Source organism: Eriocheir sinensis, chromosome 3, assembly GCF_024679095.1.
Source record: "Eriocheir sinensis breed Jianghai 21 chromosome 3, ASM2467909v1, whole genome shotgun sequence".
Lineage (NCBI taxonomy): Eukaryota > Metazoa > Arthropoda > Malacostraca > Decapoda > Varunidae > Eriocheir > Eriocheir sinensis.
The window spans coordinates 15,871,627-15,887,298 of record NC_066511.1 but is presented as its reverse complement, the minus strand read 5'-3'; the positions used below and the strand labels follow the sequence as shown (position 1 = coordinate 15,887,298).

Here is a 15,672-nt window from a genome sequence, read left to right as displayed (position 1 = left end):
CGTTGCTGCCTGGCCCACTATCTCCCTCCCCTTTCACCCCTCATACTCACGCCCCTTCTCCTCCTTCCCCCCTCTACCTCCTCCAATCCCACTCCTTTCGACTATCAAACCAGCGCTGTGCATGGCTTTGTCTTGTAATTGCTTGACGCATACTAATACCAATACTCATGGCAATATCACATAAACGTCACATTTATTTGAGGAACCAATTAAGTCGGGATGGAATTCACGTTTGCATGCGAGAGCGTCACCTGCGCCCTGGAATGCAAGTTCCCCCCGTGGCGGCCCCTTCCTTGGCTTCCCTTGTGGCAGTGCAGGTGATATTCTCGTTACCTGTCGTGTCTTTAATTAGGGGGAACTGTAGTAATTAGGACTGTGAGTATTACTTGTTTCACGACCACTACCCCAAAAAAGGTTTGTTACTGTTAGCTTAATTAGGCACTACAGGGATAAGCACACCGAATATTACCAGTATATCACGAGTCCCCCTCCCCCCCATACAAAAGAAAAGAGATTGCCATTTTTTGCTAGTGTTTTTTGCACATTCATGGTACCGAAGCCTTGTCATACTATCACTAGGCTCATAAAACTGGAAATACAACCCATGCAAAAACTTATAAAGTGTGAGTATGTAAGCCCCGAATTTTTGAGAATATAGGTCTTAAGTTAAACAATTAAGAACGTAAGAACATAAGGAGTCTGCGAGAGGCCGGTAGGTCTATGCAAGGCAGCCCCTGTGAACCTAACCATCGACCTAACATCACTATCTATGAATTTATCTAACCTTTTTTTTAAATGTGTCTAACGTATTGGGACTCACCACATGACTTCCAAACCTATTCCACTCGTCTACCACTCTGTTAGTAAACCATTTCTTGCCAGTGTCACAGTTTATCATCGTCGAATTCAGTGTTCAATCCAGTCAGTACAGCTACATCAATAAACATCACCAGTTAAGCACAACCTAATCTAACATCTTCGCTAATCTTCACCCACCACCGTCATCGCAGAACAGAAAAAAAAAAAAAAATAGTCAACGATTCTTCCCTATTTTCCTTTTATTTTCGCTAACCATCATCGTACGACAGCCAAAAAAAAAAATCGTAGATACAGTCAACGATTCTTCCCTCTCTTATTCCCTCGTCTGTTAGTATTACCAGCGCGGGACACACATTTCATTTTCCATCCTGGTCTCTCCATCTCTATATCAATTAACATCTGTCATTTCGCAATTTATTACAGCTCATTTATCCGCCGGTCACCCTCATCATCCACCCCACTCACGCCAATTATTTTTTCTCTCTCTCCCCTCCCTCACCACGCACGGGAAAAGTAGATAAATGAGACAAACGTGTATTTAGCGAACAGGAATGGAAGGGAAGAGAAGGATGGGAATGGAAGGGCGGGGAAAGGAAGGAAGGAAGGGAGGGAAGGGAGGGAAGGGAAGGGAAGGGAAGGGATGGGAAGGGAAGGGATGGGAAGGGAAGGGAAGGGAAGGGAAGGGAAAGGACTTGGAAGGGAATGGAAGGGAAGGGAAGGGACTAGGAGGGGAAAGGAAGGGAAGGGAAAGGAAGAGATGGGAAGGGAAGGGAAGGGAAGAGATGGGAAGGGAAGAAATGGGAAGGGAAGAGAAAGAAAGAGAGTAGGAAGGAATGGGACTGGGATAGGATGGGGTGGGATGGGATGGAAAAAGATGGGATGGGATGGCAAAGGACAGGAAGGGAAGGGAAGAAAAGGGATCGGAAGGGAAGGGTATATAAAGTAAAGGAAGGGAAAGGGAAGGGAAAGGAAAGGGAGAGAAGGCCTGATAAGGAAAGGAAAAGGAAGATAAGGGAAGTAAAGGGAAGGAGAGATAAGAGAGGGGAAAAAAATCTCTCTCTCTCTCTCGCATAATGATGATGACTTCGTATAAAATCTCGACTTCGTGTTTTCAACTCAAAAGGGTGGAAGCGAGAACTTTGGCATTCCTTTACTCCTTTACTGCTTTCCCTTCCTTCCTTATCTTCCTCACTTTCTTCCTTGCTTCCTTCCTTACTTCGTTCCGTCAATCACTTCTTCCCTTCCTTCCTTCCCTTGTTCTTTATTCCTTTTATTTTTTATCTAAACTTCACATGCTTTTTCTCTTCCCTTTGTTTGTTTTCTTCTCCTTTTTTTCTTCTTTTATTCTGTCTATCCTTCCTTCACTCCTTCCCTCCTCCTCCCTCTTATCCTTCCTTTTGCCTTTCTCTTTCTTCCTCACTCCGCGCCCGTTTCTCTTCCCCTATTATCCTTCTTCCTTACCTTCCTCATCCCTGCCTTCCTTCCCCCCTTTCCTCCCCCTCCCTTTCTTCCTTCCTCCTCCCAAACTTTTTTTTAAATTTATTTCTTAATACCTTCCCATCTTCCTCATTGCACTCTTTATCAGCCTCTCTTATTGTCTTCATAACTCCTTCCTTCTTTCCTTCCAACCTCTTCCTTTTCCCTTCCTGTCCTTCCATTCGTCCATCTATCCATCAATACATTCTTTCCTCTCTATCTTTCTCTCCGTGTGTGTGTGTGTGTGTGTGTGTGTGTGTGTGTGTGTGTGTGTGTGTGTAATTAAACAGAGCAAGGTCGAGCACTTGGATTCTTGGGAAATTCCTTGACTTTTTTTTCTTTAGCGTAGGGAGAGAGAGAGAGAGAGAGAGAGAGAGAGAGAGAGAGAGAGAGAGAGAGAGAGAGAGAGAGAGAGAGAGAGACCTACGAAAAGAAATCGAAGTGTTGTCGTTTCCCAGTTTCGTTCCCTTTTGATCATTTCCCAAGAGGGGACGAACACACACACACACACACACACACACACACACACACACACACACACACGCGCGCGCACAAAAAAAAGACTCTTCTCTCTCTCTCTCTCTCTCTCAGGATGTTTGCAGACTTGTGTTTCTCCTTAAATTAGACGAAAAAATAGTAGATGCAAAGACGCGAAGCAATTACCGAGCTGATAAAGAAAATTAAACGAGAGAGAGAGAGAGAGAGAGAGAGAGAGAGAGAGAGAGAGAGAGAGAGAGAGAGAGAGAGAGAGAGAGAGAGAGAGAGAGAGAGAGAGAGAGAGAGAGAGAGAGAGAGAGAGAGGGCGTGGTCCTTCCCTCACGCTATCAGAAAAGGTGGTAAGGGGGGGGGGGGTAGGAGAGAGAGAGAGAGAGAGAGAGAGAGAGAGAGAGAGAGAGAGAGAGAGAGAGAGAGAGAGAGAGAGAGAGAGAGAGAGAGAGAGAGAGAGAGAGACTAAGTGAATGAAAGGAAGAGGGAAGGCAATGGGCAAATAGGAAAACGATAAAGGAGTGGAAAGGAAAGAGAAAGAAACAAAATAATTAAGATACCAAGTGAAAAATAAAATGAGAACCAAAAAAAAAGAAATGAAAAAGGAATAAACAAGAAAGAACGTATGAAATTAAAAAAATAAAATAAACGGTGTATGAAAAGAAACGAAAAGGGACGAAAAATAAGATGAAAGCGAGAGATGGGATGCAAGGAATTGGAGGAAAAACTCGGAGAAAAAAACGTGAAAGCTGGAAAAAAAAGTTAGAGAAAAGACAACAAAGAGAGAAAGAGAAAAGGAGAGCAAGTGAGATAGCAAAGGGGAGGAGGAATGCAAAGAAAACAAAACCCTCAAGAAGAAAATAAAAGAGGAAGAGAAAAAAAAGTTAAAGAAAAGACAAGAAAGAGAGAAAGAAAGAGAGTAAGTGAGACAGCGAAGGGGAGAAGGAATGCATGGAAAAGGACAAAGGAAGAAAAAAAAAGAGGGAGAGGTGAAAAAGAAGAAAAGAAATAAAGAAAGGAAGTGAAACAGCAAAGGGGAGGAGGAACGCAAGGAAAAGGACAAGGAAAAGAAAAGAAAAGAAGAAAAGATGGAAGGAGGTGAGAAAGAAGAAGAAAAGAAAGAGAAAGAGAGAAAGTGAACAATAAAGCTTGCATGCAAAGGTGGAAGAAAAAGAAGAAAAGGAAAGAGAAGGAATAGAGGAAGTTGGTAACAAGGTGTGAGAAGAAGAAGAGGAGGAGGAGGAAGAGGAGGAGGAGGAGGAGATAAGAAAGGAAGGAAAGGAGATGGAAGAAAGGGAAGGAGACAAAAGAGAGAGAAGGGAACGAGGACAGACGTATGAGAGGGAATAAAGATAAATGACAAGAAGAGTAGGAATGGATAGGAGAGAAAGGAGGAGGAAGAAACGGAAGGCAGGTAGGGAAAAAGAGAAAAAGAAGAATGGAAAAGAGAGGAAATAAAACGGAGAGATGGAGGGAGTAATTGATGAGGGAGGGAGGGAAGAAGGGAAATGGAGGTATAGGGAAGAAATTAAGATTGAAGGGAGGAAATAAAGGGGAAGAAATGGAGATTGAAGGGAGGAATTGTAGGAAGGAATGGGAGGAGGAGGGAAGTTGAGGGAGATAGTACGAAGGAGAAGGGGAGGAGAGAAAGGATAAAAGACAATCAGAGGAAAGGAAAAGGAGAAACTAAAGCAGAATTAGAGAGAGGAAAAAAGGAGAAAGACCAAGAATGAAGGAAATGAAGGGGGAAGGAATAGGGAGAAGGAGAGAAGGAAAAAGAAGGTAGGGATGAGGAAAGTGAGAGAACGAGAAAGAGGAGCGAGAGAATAAACGGTAAGAGACAAACAGGAAGGAGGAGGAAAGAAATAAAGGAGGACGGGAAGGAGAATGAAATGAAAGCAGAAAGTACCGTAGAGTGAGAGAGAGAGAGAGAGAGAGAGAGAGAGAGAGAGAGAGAGAGAGAGAGAGAGAGAGAGAGAGAGAGAGAGAGAGAGAGAGAGAGAGATCAAGGAAGGAAGGAGAGGCAAAAAAAAGATAAAAAGAGATCGAGAGAGAGAGGGGTCGGGTCGCGAGGGAACGGCAATGATTAAAAAAATAATGTCGCAAATTAGGAGCGATGAATAAGGAGGAACTGATCATTAGGAGACAATTACAGAACGAGACCGGAGACACAATTACGGAGGGAAAATTGAGGGGGGGGGGAGGAGAAGGAGGAGGAGGAGGAGGAGGAGGGAGGGATAGACATAAAGGGGAAGGTATACGAGAGAGAGAGAGAGAGAGAGAGAGAGAGAGAGAGAGAGAGAGAGAGAGAGAGAGAGAGAGAGAGAGAGAGAGAGAGAGAGAGAGAGAGAGAGAGAGAGAGAGAGAGAGAGAGAGAGAGAGAGAGAGAGAGAGAGAGAGAGAGAGAGAGAGAGAGAGAGAGAGAGAGAGAGAGAGAGAGAGAGAAATCGAGGAGGGGGGCCGGAGGGGGAAGGATAGGAGGAAAAGGTTGTAATTGGATCCTATTAAGAAGACAAACTCAAGGGGGTCACATCAGCAAAATGGCCAACACTAACTTACACGTCAACCCTTCCACTTAGCCGGCCTCCTCCTCCTCCTCCTCCTCGTCGTCCTCCTCTTCCTGCTCCTCCTCCTCCTTCGAAACATTACATTAGTCAGAGGGCGTAGTTGAAATATACTCCTCTTCTCGTTTTATTTACTCGGTTTTCATGAAAGAGGAAGATGGACTTAGTAGCAGTAGTAGTAGTGATAGGAGGAGGAGGAGGAGGAGGAGGAGGAGGAGGAGGAGGAGAAGGAGAAGGAGGAGGAGGAGGAGGAGGAGGAGGAGGAGAAGGAGAAGGAGGAGGAGAAGGAGGAGGAGTGGCAGTAGGAATTTAAAAAAGAAAAGCGAAAAAGGTAAGAAATCGCAGTTGACTAAACGACAGAAAATGCAGAATACAGCTGAAAGAAAAAACGGAAAAAAGGAAAGGAAAGAATAAATAAAATTACACAGCCGCACAAACAAGATTATACTGTTAAATGACAAGTTACTGGACCATTCAATAAAATAAAAATAGATTAGATAAACCCTCGGAACACACACACACACACACACACACACACACACACACACACACACACACACACACACACAGAGGCAAACAAACATGCAGAAAAATTATGAAAGAAACGAAGAGAAAAAGAAAAACAAATAAAGGTCACGATCACACAGACAGACAGACAGACAGAAACACACAGAAACACAGACAGACAGACACACAGACACTAATGTTATCTACTGAATGATAGGGCTTTGTGCAGTAAATGGAATGCATATTGAACCTCTAAAGTATATCTAATTAATTTTTACTTCCGGTAGAATTAAGGTAGTGGTGGTGGTGGTGGTGGTGGTGATGGTGGTGGTGGTGGTGACGGATGGAGGGGAGATGGTGATGGTGATGATGAGGCGGGGGGGAAGGTGATGGTGTAGGTAGTAGTAGTAGAAGTAGTAGTAGTAGTAGTAGTAGTAGTGATGATTGTGGTGGTAGTGGTGGTGGTGGTGGAGGTGGTGATGGTGGTTTCGAAAGAGCCTTAGCAGACACATAATTAAAATAGATGGGTTACAAAACACAAAAAATATATAAAAAAGAATACATACACAAATATAATAAAAAGTAGGTTAGAAACGAAAAAAACTGAAAATCTCGGTCCATAGAAACGAGAGAAGGGGAGAGAATGAAACAAGAGAGCGAGGGAGACACAAAGCAAAAAAAAAAAGGCAAGCAAATAAAAGAATGGGAACTATGGACAGAGAAATGCAAAAAATGGGAAATATGGAAAAAAAAGAAATATAGAGAAAAGAAAAATATGAGAGAGAGAGAGAGAGAGAGAGAGAGAGAGAGAGAGAGAGAGAGAGAGAGAGAGAGAGAGAGAGAGAGAATCTGCCATAGAGTAAGCGTAAGTGAGATAAAACTGTCTTAAGAAAGAGGATTAAGAAGTAAATATGGAGGAGGAGGAGGAAGAGGAGGAGGAGGAGGAAGAGGAGGAGGAGGAGGAGGAGGAGGAGGTGGTGGTAGTATTGGTAATAGTATATAAGATGAAATAGAAGTAAAAATTGATGGAGAAAAAAAAAAGATTAAGAAAAGACGAAAAATATTGGCTCCCTCTCCTCCTCTTCCTCCTGTTAACAATAACTCTTCCCTCTTGTTTCTATCCCCTTACCCTCCTCTTCCTCCTCCTCCTTCTCTTCTACTTCCTCTTTTTTTTCCTTTCTTCTCCTTCTACCTCTTCTCCTCCTCCTTCTAATCTGACTCCTGCTGGATCTGGTCTTGAAACTCCTTCTTCTTCTTCTTCTTCTTCTTCTTCTTCTCCTTCTCCTTCTTCTCCTCCTCCTCCTCCTCCTCCTCCTCCTCCTCCTTTTATCTGCTCCACAACGACTAACTTCATGCAACAAACTTGGTCTAACGTAACCTAATTTTGGCTTAATTAAACGAAAACTCGGTAACTGGAAGCGACTGGGCCGTTGGTTTTGCTGATCCCTCCCTTCCTCTTCCTCCTCCATCTGTTCCTTCTTCTTCTCCTTCTTCTTCTTCCCTCTCTGGTCCTGGACGCTCCCTCTAGCTTTAAGGGTCGAGGGGCTTAAAATCTCCTTCGTGTTGCCCAATTTGGTTCGTTTCCTCCCGTCGATTGATCTTCTAAGGCCGCCTCGAGTTCCAGAAGGTTTATAGACTGCCTCTGTTCTTTGCTCTGGTTGGGTAATGGTAGAGGAGATAGTTGGGTAATGGTAGAGGAGATAGTTGGGTAATGGTAGAGGAGATAGTTGGGTAATGGTAGAGGAGATAGTTGGGTAATGGTAGAGGAGATAGTTGGGTAATGGTAGAGGAGATAGTTGGGTAATGGTAGAGGAAATAGTTGTGTTACTGGTTAAAGAGATAGTTGAGTTACTGGACAAGGAGATAAAGTGACCTATAAAAGAGTTATGCAATGATAAAAAGAGATACGTGTCTACTATATTGTAATAAAAGATTAAGTGACGTAGTAAAGTGTTCATAGAGGAGATAAAATGAATTAATTATGTACAGATAAAGATGATGAAATGACGGAGCACTTAAGTCAGTTGTTTTTAAAGTAGTGCCTCAAGACCCCCAGGGGGTATCGAAACCGGTTCTTGAGGTTATTCAAAAAGGCATCCTGGAAAATATCAAAAATAAAAAGAGTCCATAGAATTCATCTGTTTGTTCATGGCCATCCTGTTTTCTCTTTTCACAGGAAATTAAAAGTTAAAAGTTGGGAGTAGTAGGCTAATATTGGGGAGGGGGTATCAGGTTGACTTGGAGTTGAACTTTAGGGTATCGGGACTGAAAAAAAAATTTAAGAACCACTGACTTAAGAGGATGAAGAGGATATTGACTACTTTTTTTTATAAATAAGGACAATATAGATGAAATTATGATGTGGTTGTGAACTGGTAAAGGAGATATAAATTACCTAGTTACTAAGGGATAAAGAAAAAATAATAGAGCTGCTTTTCAACAAGGACACCATACCAGAAAAAAACAAAACGTGATTTATGAGTTTTGGAACAAGAGAAAAGGAATACGGAGACCAAGAAGGAAATGAAAGTTTACGGAGACGGAACCTCGCGGAACGCTCTGAATAGTACTGATGATCATACGAGGTGCAATTCTCTAGAGGCTGTCACCCATACTGACTGCCTTTAATAATAATCCTAATATTTTTGGGGCTTTCAACGTCAGCTCGGCCCATTAAAAGTTATATAAACAAGCAAATATATGAAACGAGTGAACGAATACATAAAACAAGAATAATTTGGGAAGAAAACTGAATGAATCGACCTCTCTTATGGCCACTCTTTTCTACTTCATTTTATAGGAGCAATGCTAGATGACGGTTTTTTTTTTTTTTTCATATATATTTTTGCCCTTGAGCTGCTTCCATTACTGCAAAAAAAAAAATTAAAAAAAGCAAACGCCGATATAACTTTAAAAAAAAAATCCGGGCCATTCCGCCGCCGTTTAGGAACTGAATCATCCGCCAACAATCGGGAAGCCATTAGTGGTGGCGGCGGCGGCGGCACAGCGGGGCGTCAGATCATTTGGCGCGAGGCTGTTGTTGATTGGCGCGGCGTGGGGGGAAGGGGGCGAGTAAGGGAAAGCTCTGGGGGAGGACAGCAGGGGGGTCAGCACACACCAAAACCAGCCCTCCCCGTGTGGCGGCTGATTATTATAACCCTAATCCGATGCCGCACACCGCTCACCTAGCCGGGCCTGATCAAATTACTAATTCCATTATCGGGGAATCTCTGGATGGCAAACAGCGGTGGCTTGGCTCGGTTGTCTCGGCGGCCCGTGTGTGTGTGTGTGTGTGTGTGTGTTGCGGACAGTGTGATGCGTGCTATAGGTAGGTGTTATCCAAGGTGGGCTGCGCATACGTACGCTTGGTAGCGGTACGTGGCATTATTCGTCCGTGTTCTTCAAAGTGGGCTATACATACACCTGGTGAAGGTACGCCGAATTACTCGAAGCGCTAAGTGGAAAGATGATTATCAAAAGGTAGTATATATTTTTTTCAGACTGATTTATTCAATGCCTTTTTTTTTTATTCCACTGTTTAGCTATATGTGTATAGCTATGTTTTATTTATCTTTAGGAAACACAGCAACAAGTCATAAAGTTCAGTATTACAACCGAGGATCGCTATGCTTTGCGAGGAACACTTTTCACATTTAAAATACTATACATCTTTAGGATCAACCACCTACAAGTGCCGTATATGAATCCCCTTTCTAGGCACTGCATGTTATCGAGTCAAAACCAAGATAAAATAAGAATAAAAAATAACTATAGTAGCCATTATCTTCTAGAATGGGTAAGATAATCAGAGAACATTGGAGACTACAGATTGTAATGAACACAAGCTTTATATTCAATCCTGAGTTTAAAGACATCTTGAAACATTTTGCTTCTGCCTATTTAGCCTTGCATTATAACAGAGAGTTGTTCATTATTTCCTAGTATTCAAATTACAACGATATACGGGGCTATTTAGTATTTAATTGACTGTTTTTTGAGGAACTAATCTTCAGTTTATTCCATCATCTCAATCTATCAATTTATCATCAATCTATCATACGTATAAAACGAGTTCAAAAGGTGCACAGTACGAAAAATGTTTGGACGCCACTGCGATAGACGGTGTGTTTGCCTCTCCATAAACAGGGCCGGTTTGACGGATGTGTTTTGTGACAGCTGACCTTTTGCTGCAGCGCGCGGGGCTCGGGGTCAGGTGATAGATTATTCATGCTATCTGTTTTGATGGGAGTATATTACAGTGCATGGCATGGTGGGGTGCATGACCGTTTGGCAAATGTGTGTTTGTATGTGCTTTTATTTCATGACCAAAGTTCTAAATGAGCTGGAAAGCCTTAAAGCCACGCACAGCTGCAGATGAATAACGATGAACTGGACGCTAACCTACATTTACATAGGAAAGAGCTCGAACCCTATTTACCACTAGAATAAGAACCTCTGCCACAATTTCAAGAGATGAAAGGGATTCGAACCAACATTTAGTACGAGTGAAAGGGTTCTAATCCACATCTATACCAGGAAACGTCATCTTCATCCATAATTACACCTAAGAAAAAAGATTAGATCCCAAACGTCACGGTAGAAAAAAGATTCGAGCTCACGCATGCAATTCGAATTCACTCGTATAGAATTAAGGAGGATCAAAACCCTTCTTCGGCCATGGCTTCCTGACGGCCTGCTAGTTGGATGGACAAAGACAAACCTTCCATCACATTCTGTTTACCGCTTCTCTTCCAGAACTTAAGAATGACTGACTGACTGACTTGCTGACTGAACGTTGATAAGTTAATAAAGGAAGTGAACATGAGGATCTCTTTTCTTTTCTTTTATTTTATTTTATTTTCTGGTCTGGTCTGCGCTCTCTCTCTCTCTCTCTCTCTCTCTCTCTCTCTCTCTCTCTCTCTCTCTCTCTCTCTCTCTCTCTCTCTCTCTCTCTCTCTCTCTCTCTCTCTCTCTCTCTCTCTCTCTCTCTCTCTCTCTCATCGGATTGGCCTTCTATTCCAGTGAGAGATGATATTGCTTCTTGGAATTGCTTCACTGCATAAGCTTCTCCCTTTCCTGCCTCTCTCATGGATTTCATCGGTTTACTTAAGTCTTTCCCACATGCCACTCCTCGTCCTCCTCCTCGTCCTCGTCCTCCTCCTCGATCTAGTCCTCCTTTTCCTCCTCCTCCTCCTCAACAGCTTCCTCTTCAGCCTCCTGACACACGTGATTGATGTTCATTTCACTGTGAGGGGAATAACCCTCCTTGTGATCTCCGCTCTGATCGTTTATTAAGATCAATTTACTCCCCCCGAGGTAACAGTTCAATCAAGCTCTCACATACAGTCATCAAGATGTTACTGTCACCAATAAGCTTTTTTTCTAGCACTGGAGTTTTGCATAGTCGTTAATGAAGAAGGTTTAGGTTGGAGATCGTCCATAGATGTTACTGTCACCAATAAGCTTTTTTTTCTTGCACTGGAGTTTTACACAGTCGTTAAGGAAGAAGGTTTAGGTTGAAGATCGTCCGTTAAGATCAGTTTGCTTTCCCACACGTAACAGTTCAAACAAGTTCTCAAATGCAGTTAAAATATTATTGCCGCCAAGAAGGTTTTTTTTTCTAATACTGGAGTTTTACATAATCGTTCAAGGAGGAAAGTCTGACGTGAAGATGATCGTCCATAAGGTCAATTTACTCTCCCCGAAGTAACCGTTCAGTCAAGTTCACAAATGCAGTCATCAAAATATTATTCCCATAAACACTTTTTTTTCTGACACCCGAGTTTGAGATCATCGTTTAAGGGAGAAGATTTGGCTTGAAGAAGAGGATCGTCAATTAAAGATCAAAATATCACTGCCACAAACACTTTTTTATCTAACACTGGAGTTTTACATGATCGTTTAATTCACCGTTCTCCGCAGCCTCGTCTACACCGGATCACACTTCCAGGAGGTTGACGTCTGCTGTTTGTTGTGGTCATGGTGGTTTAAGTGCAGTTTTAAGGCCAGTTTTATTATGCTTTCTTCTCTGACAACTATTTCCCAAGGCCACAAAGGAGGGTATTCTGTTTCTTAAAGGAGGAATTGACTTGCAGACTCGGTGGCATCTCGCGAAGTGAATGTAAATGAACGCCTGATTGACTGGCTGACTGAATGAGTTAGGTGCCAGGGCGGGAGAGCGGTGTTCGCCGTCTCATTACGCCTGACTTTTATTGGCGGTGACGGGGGACGAAGAAGAAAGATTGAGTGTCCTCGTTCCCGTATTCCGGAAGCCGTGTATTCCATCTTCATGCTACGTTGAGACAATTACGAGATGAAAAGAAGTAAGTGAAGAATTAATATAAAGGTTTATGAGATGAAAAGAAGTAAGTGAAGAATTAATATAAAGGTTCAAGACGAGGACGAGGGAGTTTTCTTAGTTTTAAATCATTTGCCGTAGGATGAGCTGATACAACCCCAAAATGAACCTCCCCCGTGATTCAAAAGGTCGCTGTTTTTCTTATATAATAGTAATATGATTGTAATAGTTATTGACATTTTAGATTGACTGAAGTTTTAAGGACGAGACCGGTTTGTTTTACCCTTAGTATTTGTTCTTTCTGAGAGGGCACACAAACACATACACAAAAAAAATGTATGCCGTCAATATATTACATACTACTCTCTCTCTCTCTCTCTCTCTCTCTTTTGACATTTTATACTGCATGAAACTTTAAAGACAAGACCAGTTTGCTTTACCCCAAGAAAAATTTGTCCTTTCTGAGTCAAAATGTTACATACCACTTTCACTCTCACTCTCTCTCTCTCTCTGACGATATGACTCCTTCCATCACATTTATTCGTCCTTCCCACATCGTTACTTCTTTAATTTCTTCCTAATTCCTTTCTTCCTCTCCTCGTTAGCGCCCCAGACTTGTTCATTTGATCTCTGTAATGGCAGTCTCGTTAATTCGAAGCGTCTCGCACTAAGTACCTCATCTCTCTCTCTCTCTCTCTCTCTCTCTCTCTCTCTCTCTCTCTCTCTCTCTCTCTCTCTCTCTCTGTCGTTCCCTTCTTCCATGTTTCCTTCTCCTTGTCTTGCTTTCTTTCTTCAGTATTTTCTTTCTTTTCTTTCTCTTTCTCTCTTGATTTATGTTCCTTTTCTCGTTCCATCTTTTTTGTACTTCCATTCTTCATGTTATTATTTCATTCATTTCTTTTTTTTTTCTTTCTCTCTTAATTCATATTCATTTTCTGGTCCTATCTTTTCTTTCCTTCCTTCTTCAAGTCATCCTTCCTTTCTCTTCTTTCTTTTTCCTTCTATTTTACTTTTATTATCTCCTTTCATCCTCCTGTCCTTTCCTTTCTGGTTTCCTTCTCGTTCTTCTCTCCTTCTTTCCAGAGTGTCATTTTCTCCTCTTGTAATTTATCTTCCTTCTGCTGTTCCATCTCTTCTTTCCTTTCTTTCATTTCTTTCCTTCGTTTCTTCCTATTTTCCTTCCAGTCTTTCTTTATTTTCTTTCTCTCTCGCAATTTATCTAACTTTTGTCGTCACGTCTCTTCTTTACATCCTTCTTTTAGTCATTCTCTCTTTCTTTTCTTCCTTCCTTCTTTCTTGTTTTTCTTTTGCTTTTATTTTTTTCCTTCCTTCTGTTGCTATTCATCTACTTTATTTCCTCTTTTCCCTATATACATAAATTCACTAACCTTTCCTTCCTTCCTACTTGGCACAACGTCCTTTGATCATCGATAAACTAACATTTTTTCACGTAGTATAAAGCATAAAGAAATTCGTTACTTAAGCGTGTAATAATATTCACTTGCAACTTTTTTTGGGGGGGAATAATTAATTACATTATAAATTAATCTCATTCACAAAAACCTGTAATTAAAATTCCTTCTCGTCTTTTCATCCTTAAAAAAAAAATCGGACCTTACGCTTCACCTTTTGATAGTTACCCGTAAGACCTGAATTCTACCTGTTTTAATTATACCGTATGTTCGTGTTTTTCAATTTATGTTCATACTCTCTTTCTTTCTTTCATTCCTTCTTCCTGTTCTTTCTTCCATTCTTTCATTCTTTTCTTCTTTACTTTCCTTCCTTCCTTCCGTCACTATTCCTCTACATTTTCTTTTCATACTAAAAATATGTTCCTTCCTGCAGACCTCTTCATTTAACCGTGTACTTTAGTTTCCTCTCTTCCGTATCCTTCACAATGTTTTTATTTCCTTCCTTTTTGTTTGTTTCACTTTTTCCTTTTTCCTTTTTCTCGTCCATTCTATTCGCCTTTCTCCTCATTTTCCTATTTTTTGCGTTTTTTTTCTCTTCATCCATCTTCATTACTCTTCACTACGTCTTCCTCATTATTTTTTTTCTTATTTTGCGTCTTTTTGTTCGTTTGTTTGTTTTGTTTACTTTTTCGCCTTTTCTCTTTCTGTTTAACCGTCTTTCATTTATTTCCACTGTTTTTTCCTTCTCCTTCTTCTATCTTAGTTTTTTATATCACTTATTTCCCTTTTCTCCTACGTTTTCTCTGTCTGTATTGCACTCCACTGCGATTTTCTCTTAATTCTCCGTTTGTGTGTTTTTACTTTTCTCCTTTTTCTTCTTTCTCTTTTTAATTTCCATATTTTTCTTTATGCTTTACTCTTTTTCTTCTTTTCTCTTCCGTCTTCATCGCTCTCTCTTCCTTGCGTCCTTCACCTCCTTATATGGTCCTCTTTTGAATTCTCATTTTCTCTCTTTTTTCCTCCTCTCCATCTTCTTCAAGCTCTTCCTCGTCTTCCTTTTTTATTTTATTTTTTCACTTTTCCTCTTCTTCATTTTCTTCATGCCTTCCTGCTCTTCCTTATTTGATCATTCTTTCATTCCTTCTTTTACCATTTTTTTCCTTCCACTCTTTTTCTCCGTCTTCTTCCTCTTCCTTCTTTAACCTTTTCTCCTCCTCTTCTTTCTTTAATCATTTTTTCTTCCACTTCTCCTCTACTCCATCTTTTTTCATGTTCTCCCTCCTCTTCCTTCTTTAACCTTGCTTCCTCAACCTTCTTTAATATTTTTTCTTCCTCCACTTTTTCTCTTTCCCATCTTCTTCATACTCCTCCTTCTCTTCCTTCTTTAACCGCTTTTTTTTTCCCCTGCTAACGCTATTACCTTCTTCATGCCTTTTTTCCTCTTCCTTCTTTAATATTTTTTCTTCTTCAACTTTTTCTCTTTTCCATCTTCTTTTCCACCTTCTCTTCCTTCTTTAACCGTGTTTTTTTTCCTGCCAACCCGATTATCTTCTTCATGCATTTCTTCCTCTTCCTTCTTCAACCTTTTCTCTTCTTCCTTCCTTATCTATTTCTTGCTTCCACTTTCCTCTAATCCATCTCCTTCATGCTCTTTCTCCTCTTCCTTCTTTCACCATTATATATTTCCTGCTAACGCTACTCATAACCTTCAACTTGGCGCTTCAAAAATACGTTAAAAGCTCCAATAAGAATCTACCCTCCTTACCTTGAGAATATTTATCACTAATATGCTACAAACTTTTACCTAACTAATACCTCCTCCTCCTCCTCCTCCTCCTCCTGTTCCCTTTTCTTAATAATTCAACTTTTTTTTCATCTCCATCCTCATTAACAACGATCATCTTCCACCCTCATACTCGCTCGCGCACACACACACACACACACACACACACACACACACACAAGGGGAACACTCACACTATAATGTTGTTCTTCACTGCTTTTCACGCTTACCTGAAAAAAAAAAGAGAAATCATTTATATACATGAACAAAAATATATATCTGTAGAAAGAGAAATATAGGCATAAAAAAGAAAAAAAATAGGAACGA

At 41.1% G+C, this 15,672-nt stretch overlaps 1 long non-coding RNA gene across 2 annotated transcripts in view; it reads right to left on the bottom strand.

The window, feature by feature from the left end:
• Positions 1-14,237: 14,237 nt before the first annotated feature.
• LOC127005725 (uncharacterized) overlaps positions 14,238-15,672 on the bottom strand; it is a 155,573-nt gene continuing 154,138 nt past the window's right edge. For both annotated transcript variants that reach the window (XR_007758885.1, XR_007758883.1), the window contains one exon: positions 14,238-15,575. This is a non-coding gene — a long non-coding RNA (uncharacterized LOC127005725). The remainder of the gene's footprint in view (positions 15,576-15,672) is intronic.